The sequence below is a fragment of the Anabrus simplex genome, chromosome 2 (genome assembly GCF_040414725.1).
Source record: "Anabrus simplex isolate iqAnaSimp1 chromosome 2, ASM4041472v1, whole genome shotgun sequence".
Classification (NCBI taxonomy): domain Eukaryota; kingdom Metazoa; phylum Arthropoda; class Insecta; order Orthoptera; family Tettigoniidae; genus Anabrus; species Anabrus simplex.
The window spans coordinates 1,196,693,596-1,196,704,373 of NC_090266.1; positions in this window are offsets into that span (position 1 = coordinate 1,196,693,596).

Below are 10,778 nucleotides of genomic sequence, written 5' to 3' on the forward strand. Positions count from 1 at the left end.
CAAGAACTTAAGTCCGTAAAGCATTTTAAATACTTGGGTGTAATTTTTCAAACCCAAGGTAATGTTTTCACCCTCCATCTCATAGACCGTCTAAATGCATCTATGAAAGCAATATCTGACATTAAGCACCTGAGAAACTTGTCTTTAGAAACGGCCATAAAACTCTTTCATCTAAAAATCAGCCCTATAGCAACATATGGCTTGGAAAACATTTGGGAACATTTGAGTATGAAACAGTTAGATAAAATCGAGAAGTTGAAGGCAACCTACTTGAAACGGGCTCTGTGCCTCTCCAAATATTCTCCTTCCCGGCTCGTGTATGAGCTATCCAGAGAGGGATTTTATGTGGAAGAGCTAAGGTTACAGTTGTTACTTCCAGCAACAACACCCTATTTACATCTGCTTCGAGACCTACGATCGAAGAAGGCTGACATCTGGGAAGATTTCTACTCTACCGATGCCATGCTAAATCGCGAGTGGGTTCAAGGTGGATATGAACTGCGACACCTGCTGACAAGGTTCTCCGTTCATGGGTTCCATTATAAACTGTGTAATATAAAGCGTTATCATGAACCAGGTTTGAACTGTGTATGTTTAAGATGTGGATCACACTGTACAGGTACCATGTTTTAAATTGTAAACAGCGATCAGAATCACTGGTGAAATTTTGCAACGAAGACTAATGTTTTTATACAGTAATTCTTTGCACATTGTGCGCGTTAAATAAATTATTAAAAGGAACACGTGGCAATGCTGTATCTATCTGTCAAGCGAAGGCCTAGAGAAAAGGGGCTGTGTGATTTGAATGACTTCACCAATATTCACTACATTTAGATCAACACGATGATTATGATAAATGCACGCTCTTCGTAAAATGGTACCGTACTAAGAAGCACACACAACAGTAAATGCATTCACTGAAGTTAGAAATACATATTTTATATGAATAAAAACAAAACAATTTAAGAATAGTACTCACAAGCTCAATTGTTATGGTGCGATGACAGCTTCCTCCGCTTAGTATTTTTATCCTCACTGCTGACATAACTCGTGTTCTTCATCTGCTTTCAGCACTTATTTAACACAACATTGGATAATATAGAAAATAAACAATTTATCGCACCATTATTGTCACGCCCACAATGACGGCGTTCAAATCAGAACTGTTGACTCCACTGATCTCTATACATGGATGGCTGGTAGCTTGGGTAGCAGTAAGCCGAATAGAAGATGACTGGCGTAGTAAGATGGCAGCTCCCCAGGAGTTGTTTTACGTGCCAATAAATCTACCGACACGAGGCTGACGTATTCAAGCACCTTCGAGTCACTCAGCCCAGCTTTTTAACGCAAAGTTCGAATTGTTCCGCGAAAAATATGAGGCAAAGAGTGTGCTTTCACTGGTTATATCACGATACTCTATGAGATTGTGAAGCATTTTAATAGATTTATTTGTACACATTTAACACTAACACTACAAGAAGTGGTTCCCATATAATTTAATAAATATGCATTTAGTTGAGACCACTTTGATATACCATCTGCTAAACATGTCATTTATTTTTCTAACACCTGATAACTGAACATATACAGTACAGTGACATTCATATGCTGGTGAACTTTGAGTAAATGGGTTACATTTGGCATATCATCCATCGTCTTGTTTACTCTACTCTACATTTCCAGGCTCCTACCTTCAGGATCCTTCCTTCTAACACTTTTTGATGACAAAAAAGGTTTGGCAATTTTTTGAAAATAATTGGACATGCATCAGGGAGAAGCTCATTAGGTTTAGGTAGTAGTATGGTTACGTTGACTTTACTATCACAAATTTTATACCTTGTTGAAAAACTTTCGTGTGTGGCATGCTTTATGCATATGACTGAATCCTTCCCAGGTTCCCAGTTATCCCGTTTAAAATGACATATCTATTTTTGTTTTAATTCCTCGTCTGAAGGAATACTAAACGAGGTAACAAAACCTTTTTTAAAGCTATAGTTGTTACAATACATGGAAACACAACATTTTATTGGCATCTGCAAATACACAAACATTTTATTAATACGCAAAAATTCAGACTGCACCTACACAAATAACGTTATTGATTAAAGGTTCCACTAACTACTTTTGCGGCTTTTGGGAGACACCGAGATGCCGGAATTTTGTTCCGTAGGAGTTCTTTAACGTGCCAGTAAATCTACCGACACGAGGCTGACGTGTTTGAGCACCTTCAAAGACCGCCGGACTGAGTTGGGCTTAGAAAGCCAGCTCTACAGTCCAAGCTACTCAGCTTGCTTAGCCTTCACATTATTTCAATAATAGGTTCTACGTGTGCTTATTCTATCACTTATCTTGTTATATATACTCGAACATATCTCCGTGAAAAATTGAACGAAGCACGAGACGAAGTTCACTAGACATCAACATACACGGATAGATCCCGAGCTTTCAACTTGGCTACTACAGGACGTTGGCAAACTTACATGACTCCGGCTTGTAAATGTAGTCGGCTATGTGCAAAACTATAGAGTCTTCTACACTTGCTTTAGACGGGGGCTCTGTAACTTTCGACCAGTCACTACACACAAGTCACAAATATTATTTCACGTGTATATAAACTGAAAGCTGATTCCACCAAATATACGTGAGTAGAGTTCTCATATAATCAGAATCACTAAAAGTATTACGATAGACACACGCAGCACAACGAATAGAATGAAATAACAGACATGTGAGTTAAATCAAACTACATTGTAAACGTAGGAGCACAGGTTTGTTTGGTAAATGAAAGACTAACCCGTGCTTATAGAAGCAACTTGAAATCATCAAGTAATTGGTTAAGTAATGTAGGACTGAGGGTAGATAATAGACAGAAGACACTAGTAGGAAAAGGGATTGCTAAACTCTTTGGTCGAGACATAAATTTACAACGCGGAGAAGCGTATAATAAATGATTACTGTCACTGTTTAGAGCACCACACGCACGGTGGGGGATGTTAGAAATGCTAAAACGATAATTATACTGCGGAGTAAGCGAATTATTTAACCTTAAACGTATGATGTAAGTGATGTGCCGTCTAGTATATGTACCATTGAGATACAGTACTATGCCTTAAAAGGAATGTGAGGTTGAATGTCCTTTACGCGCAAAGTGATGCCATTCTTCTTGCCAAACTTTAAATGCGGTTTCTTTGATGGCTGGGAAGTAATCGAATGGGGGAATAGCTACTGTAAGTGGTCCAATAGACTGACTACTCAGCTCTTTAGCAGCTAGATCAGCGTTCTCATTACCATAAATTCCTAAATGACCGGAAATCCACACCAACGTAATGTATATGCCGGACAGCTCAAATTGGTACAGTAGAAATTTTACGTTATTTAAATACCAATTATAGGATGACGTGTGAGAAATTAACGCTTGCAATACACTATGAGCGTCCGTAAAAATAGTCACCTTCTTGTAAGTAACTCTTAGCATAAGGCAAGGTCTAGCGTACTGCATATAAATCAGCAGTAAAAATGGATAAATCGTTTGCTAAATGATGAAATGAAATGGCATATGGTTTCTAGTGCCGGGAGTGTCCGAGTACAAGTTCGGCTCGTCAGATGCAGGTCTTTTGAGGAGCTAATTTTCAAAACTTAATATCTCCAAAAAATACAGAATCCTGTTGTATGTCGAATTATGCTAGGTTTCTTGAGCTGCGTCGAACCTTATTAATATTTTGTACCAAAACTCAAAATTTTCCAATCATAATTACGTCTGGAATTTGATGTTTTTATTCAAAACTTTATATCTCCATGTGCATATTTGTTGCGATCAAAACTTAATAAATCCATTATTTTTCAGATGGCTCGAAACATTTTTAGTTCACACATTAATTTATTTTACCAGTCTTGCAATGCTTCCCCAACATTCTTTGAAGAAAGTCAAGATGACAGAATTGAGGGTGCACAAACTTCGGGCAAATGACTTCTATCAAGTTATACGTGAAACTAAGGAACTACCGGAAGTGACGACATTCTGTTTTGATTTATAGCAATTTCAGCCATTACCCAAAATACCCATTCAGCAGGCTTTCTACAGTCGTCAGATAGGATTCTACTCCTTTTGTAGTGTTCCATTAAATTGGCAGAACACAACATTTTTCACGTGGCAAGGAAACCAGGCCGCCCGTTGATCAAATAAAATTGGCTCAGCTCTCATCCATCAATTGCGTAGCTTGCAGTATAAGAGTGATGTGTTAAAATTCGGATATTTTGTGACGGATGCGCCCGGCAGAATAAAAGCAACCATGTCCTGCACGCCTTGCGATATTGGTTGAGAAATGAATCTCCACGTCAAATTACAGACGTGGAAATAGTGTTTCCTGTGTGAGGGGATAGTTTTATGCCAGCAGACATAATTTTGGGCGCATAGAAAAACAACTGAGGAATAAGGCCGTTATTACTCAACCAGATGGCCGGGCTGAGAGACTCAGACGGTTGAGGCGCTCGCCTTCTTACCCCTACTTGGCAAGTACGATCCTGGTTTGGTCCATTGGTATTTGAAGGTGCTCAAATACGTCATCCTCTTGTCGGTAGATTTACTGACACGTAAAAGAACTCCCGGAGGACTAATTTCCGGCACCTCGGTGTCTCTGAAAACCGTAAAAGTAGTTAGTGGGACGTAAAGCAAATAACATTATTATTATTATCAACCAGATGAGTACAATGTTATCTACCAAAAAACAGGAACAGTGAGAAAACTCGGCGAAGATTGGTTCGTTTATGATTTGAAGAAATTAGGAAAGATTTATAAGAAACTGAATGCATAGGTGAAGTTGAAAAGAAAAAATATTATGAACAATGACACCACAGTGAAAGCTCTGGTTAACTTCAAGTTCGAAGCAAACGAACCCTATATGTCACTGAGATATAGAAGTTCTGAGCAACTACTTGACATTCCTAAAATTCCACTGTAACATATTATTACAAGGAAAAAACTTCACGATGTGGAAAAAATGCTTCAGAAACATTATGGGAATGACTAGAGAAACGAATTCAATTTGTTTTGGTACCGTCAGCTAATCGAGGTTTCTGATGGGAAAGGGGACCTTAATGTTGAGGATGAACAGTCAGAACGATGCAGCTGCCTTGAATGTGAAAAATCCTTACACATTTAACCGGTGAGTTCCTTTGTGCTTTGGTTTTCGCTACCAACTCAGACATTGAAAATTCAGTAAAAGAACTACGAATATAAAAGAAAATCATAAATACGGAACAGTGCTTTGTAAATTGCGAAAGTGTTTTTTGAGACAAAAATTATTTTGTTTGTTATAGGATGTATTATTTTCTTTCTATCCTTCTTAATCTGTTTACCCTCCAGGGTTGGTTCTTCCCTCGGACGCAGCGAGGGATCCCACCTCTACCGCCTCAAGGGCAGTGTCCTGGAGCGTCAGACATCGGGTCGGGTGGGGACAAGTGCCGCGCCCAGGCGGCCTCACCTGCTATGCTGAACAGGGCCCTTGTGGGGGGATGGGAAGATTGGAAAGGATAGACAAGGAAGAGGGAATGAAGCGGCTGTGGCCTTAAGTTAGCTACCGTACCATTCCGGCATTTATTTGGAGGAGAAGTGGGAAACCACGGAAAACCTCTTCGGGGGTGGCTGAGGTGGGAATCGAACCCACATCTACTCACTTGACCTCCCGAGGCTTAATGGACCCCGTTTCAGCCCTCGCACCACTTTTCAAATATCGTGGCCGGGGATAGAGCCAGGGCTTCGGGGGAAGCTAATCACGCTAACCACTATACCACAAAGGCGGACTGTATTATTTTCTTAAAAATTATATTGTTTTCTCCTTGAGTACATAATATTTCGTGACAAAATTTCACATCTTCCTCCCCTTGTATTTCAAAACTTAATATATCCATATTTTAATTTCAAAAGTTAATAAATCCAGATTATTTCTGTAAATATCAGAGGAATAAAACATAATGATTTCCTGGTATTTACATATATGAATATACCGATCAGATAGTATAATTTGGGTTTTCGATCAAAGTTATCATGGTAGAAGTTCAAATGTTATAAGTTTTTTCGCTCTCCTGTAAAAATATAAATGTGGAGATATTAAGTTTTGAAAGTTAGCTCCTCTTTTGATTTGACGCCTGGAGGTGACCCGCGCGTAGTGACGGGGATGAAGTGATGATGAAGACGACACATACACCCAGCCCCCGTGCCAGCGAAATTAACCACGTAAGGTTAAAATTCCCGACCCTGCCGGGAATCGAACCCTGGACCCCTGTGACCAAAGGCCAGCACGCTAACCATTTAGCCATGGAACCGGACTGCTAAATGATAACGTTCGATGATAAGGGGATTTGGAATAAAGAATGCAGCCCCGACACCGTGAATGGTTTTTGAAGAATCCGTATAGATGTTTATTCCACCAGAAAAAAGAGATACGCGTAACTTTTTTGCGCAGATGTATAACAATATGACTGATGTAAATGATCGGGGAATGTCGATACCTTGGGTATTACTGTATGAGGAGTAAAAAGTAAACTATCAAACGTAAAGGAGTACATACGAAGTACAGGGAGATGCAACAGAGAAGTTTTCTGGAGGTGCAATAAGAAGTATGCTGGGGGACCAACGTTGCTCTCGTCCGTAGGTTTAACCTAAAGGTACCCTACACGTGACCCCTGGGTGGTGCTAAGGGAGCAACGGCGAACAGGCGACCAGACCTAAAGTTTTACCTCCTGGTTTAGATACAGTACAGAATTACGATGAATAAGAATGAATGTTCCAAAGGCCCTTCTAAAGGCCAGTCTACCACTAGCAACCTGGGACATGTCCTTCGTGTATGTCAACTAAACATTGAGGGTATTAGTGTTGCTAAAAGTGAAGCCTTAGCCAAACTGCTACTTTATCATGAAGTAGACCTGGCGGTCATATATGAAACACGTTACACTGATGAGCAGCAGCTGCAAGCTAGAAGAGAAATTCCGGGTTACGATATTCTGGGAGCAACCTATCATCATACCTACGGTAATGCTACACACGTGCGAAACACTGTAGATATTGCCTTTCTTCTATCTACTAGCACCGGGGAGGACATCCATTCCATTGTCACCAGAATAGGTCACACGGAGGTCTCAAACATCTACAAACGTCCGAATTCTAAGTGTAGATTTTCGACCACATCCAGCAGTCTGCAATGGTGATTTCAACATTCACCACCAGGACTTGACATACAGAACAAATGGTGATAATGGGGAAGCATACTGGAATGGTTGGATACAAAAAAACTCTTTCACGCCTTTGATGCCAAAGACCGGGACACGTTCAAATCATCAGCCTGGAAACGCGAGTATTGTCCTGATCTGTGCTTTGTGTCCAGAGACAAAGTAAACAAACCTCTACCAACTACTCGAAAAGTGCTTCACGATTTCCCTCATAGCCAGCACAGGCCTGTATTATACGAAATTGGTATCCAAATCCATCTGATCACATCTAGCCTTCGACCACACTGGAATTTCAATAAGGCCAATTGGTCTGGCTTCGCAGAAGAACTTGATAAATGCGTAGGTCGGATACCACCTCCACATGACGCTTATGAAAGATTCGTAGGAGCTGTGGTATCAGCAGCAAAGAAACATATCCCTAGAGTGTTTCGCAGGGAATACATCCCTGGATGGAATGAGGAAAGCGAAAGCCTTTACCAACAATTTATTGAGAGCAGTGACCATGAAATTGCAGACCAGCTTCTACACAGCCTAGATGCAGCCAGGAGGCAAAAATGGGAAGATAAATTTAGTTCTCTAGACTTCGCTAAATCGAGTCTACAAGCATGGTCTCTCCTAAAGATTGGGTAAAAAACCACCACTAAAATGTACACATAAGCCATGTGTAACACAAAAATTCCTAGAAGTGGTAAAAAGAAAAATTATCCTATACGCAAAAACTAAAGCTAAAACCCCTTCAACTGAAATAATCGAGGAGTACACAAGATGTTGCAAGGACATAATAAAAATGAAGAGATAGCTAGAAAGGTCATATTATAACCATGTAATTAGAAAATGGTTACTAATAAAGAAATGTAGAAGGCAGTAAACCAGATATTTAGAAGAACTAATAGGAAACCAAAAGTTATAGAAGTTGTGTATGAAAATGTTCAAAACACTACTAGTCAAGATATATGTAAAGCTTTTAACACATTTTTCGTTAATGTAGTTGAAAACTTGGTTAACGTGCTAGATTCCATGTAACCTATCTTTGCTATCTAAGTACTCTCTGTACTTTAGTCCAACAGATGTTAAGGAAGTTACACAAATCATAGAAGCACTAGCCAACACGAATAACTACACAGATGACGGAATAAATAACATACACCTTAAGAGGTGTGTAAATCATCTGGCCCCCTTGCTCACTGAGATATTTAATTTGTCATTGCTAACAGGAGTAATACCAGAAAAATTTATAATTGCAAGAGTGCTACCAGTTCTTAAGAAATGAACACAGTCTGACCCCAGTAATTACAGACCACTATGTATAGTATACTCTCTAGCAAAAGTACTGGAAGTAGTAATTAAAAACAAGTCTTGAATTTCGTAATAAAAACACATTTCTTCTTCAAATTTCAGTATGGATACCTATCCAAACACAGTACACATTCAGTAGCTTTTGACATAGTGTCCCTTATACAGAATGCATTAGATAATAATAAAGTAGCAGCTGGAATTTTCATAGACCTTGCAAAGCCATTTGACACAGTTAACCACATACTACTACTTAATAAACTAGCAAACGCAGAAATTTGAGCAATAGCCTTTGAGCGGTTGAAAAATTCCTTAACTGACAGGAAGCAATATGTTAATATCATTGAAACTAAAGGGCCCATCTACAATGTTTAACATGGTGTCCTACAAGGGTCCGTGCTGGGACCATTACTGTTTATAATATTTATTAATGATATAGGTTATCTTAAGTTTACTGGTAATATATTCCTGTTTTCAGATGATATATTTTATGACAGCAGTTGCGAACAAAAGATTATGGAGTATATGCAAAAAGATCTGGACATACTAACATCATGGCTGAACAAAAATAATCTAGTAATAAGCACCTCTAAAATGAAATACATGATATTCCACAAACCAACACAAATTATCAATACCTGTAATGTAGTAAAAATTGCCAATGAGCCCATTGAAAGAATAAAGCAGTTTTCATATTTAGGCCTGGCTTTAGACACTAAGTTAAGTTGGAATGAGCATACCTCAAACGCATAGAAAAATTTGTTAGTGTGATTGGTGTACTAAAAACATTGAAGGACAATGGAATGAAAAACCAACACTTAAGAAACATATATACCTCCCTCGTACATTCACACCTTATGCACACGAATATAATATGGGGAAATTATACACAGGAAGCTGTAAAGGAACTAGAAACACTCCCAAAGGTAGCTTTAAAAATTATATACGGATGTGATTTATTAAAACCATCTGTGGAAGTTTTTCAGGAAACAAACATATTACCAGTACAATGCCGGATTAAATACTCTCAAGCTTTATTTATATTCAGGTATAAAATAATACGATTTCTGTTAACACAGAACTATGATACAGCAACAACATTCACACCCATAACACAAGATCAGCAAACCAGTTTAACAAAGATTCCATTAACACTACCAAATATGGAGTTAAAAGCACTTCTTATTCAGCAAGTTCAGCTTTTAACAATCTACCTCCAAAATTGAAACAAATTAATAAATTGTACAGATTTCTTGAAAAAAGTATGCAAGTACTTCCTTGAACAGTATGTCGGAGAATAAATCGATAACCACTGTGTACCTGTTTTTCCACCTAAGTTTATTTTATTTGAATATCTTCTTTATTCCATGTGAAGTAATGATATTATTATGTAAATCAATATTTGTAAAACATTCCTTGTTCTGTATGTAGGCATATGCCTTATATGTCAACTGAAACTAAAAGCTGCCAAGCTGTGAATGTAAAGGTCAGACCCTCGTTGAGCCATTAGATCACTGGGACATTATATAATAAATAAATAAATAAATAAATAAATAAATAAATAAATAAATAAATAAATAAATAAATAAATAAATAAATAAATAAATAAATAAATAAATGTACCTCTGCGGTTTAATTGAAGGTCATATGAGCTCAGATTCCTATCTCCTATCCACCCATTAAGATCTAGAAATCTCACTACCAGTTTCTCACATACCCACTCCATAGTCTCATTTAAATCCCCAATCATCTTCCAGTCAGTATCCCTCCTACAGAGTATTCCAGTTATCACATATCCCTAAATATTTTGGTACTTATACCTGCTTGTCTTACGTTTTAGTACCAACGTGGAAAACTACCACCATCTCCATTCCCTCTTCCTTCTTTTCTACTTTCCTCAATATTTGCCTCAAGCTAATTCCTGGATAACGCTCTACCCTGGTTCCCTTTCCTCCACACACTTTCCCCACATGTATAACCATGAAATCCCCCATGACCAGAGCCTCAAGCTACCCACCTCATTTGATCCCCTCCCCTCCTGGTCAGCCCAACCTTCTCTCACTGCTGCAGAAGCTACTTCCTCCTCCTTTTGCCCCCTCCCATGACACTGTTCCACTTGACGTTTCCTATCCACTATTCTACATTTCCCTTTCCTACGATTTCCCTTCCTTTACTTAATCATTTTATACTAGGCCGCTCGCGAGAGCCGTACTTTATACTTATAAATGTCCCGAATGCACAAATGATGAATGGGATGTCTA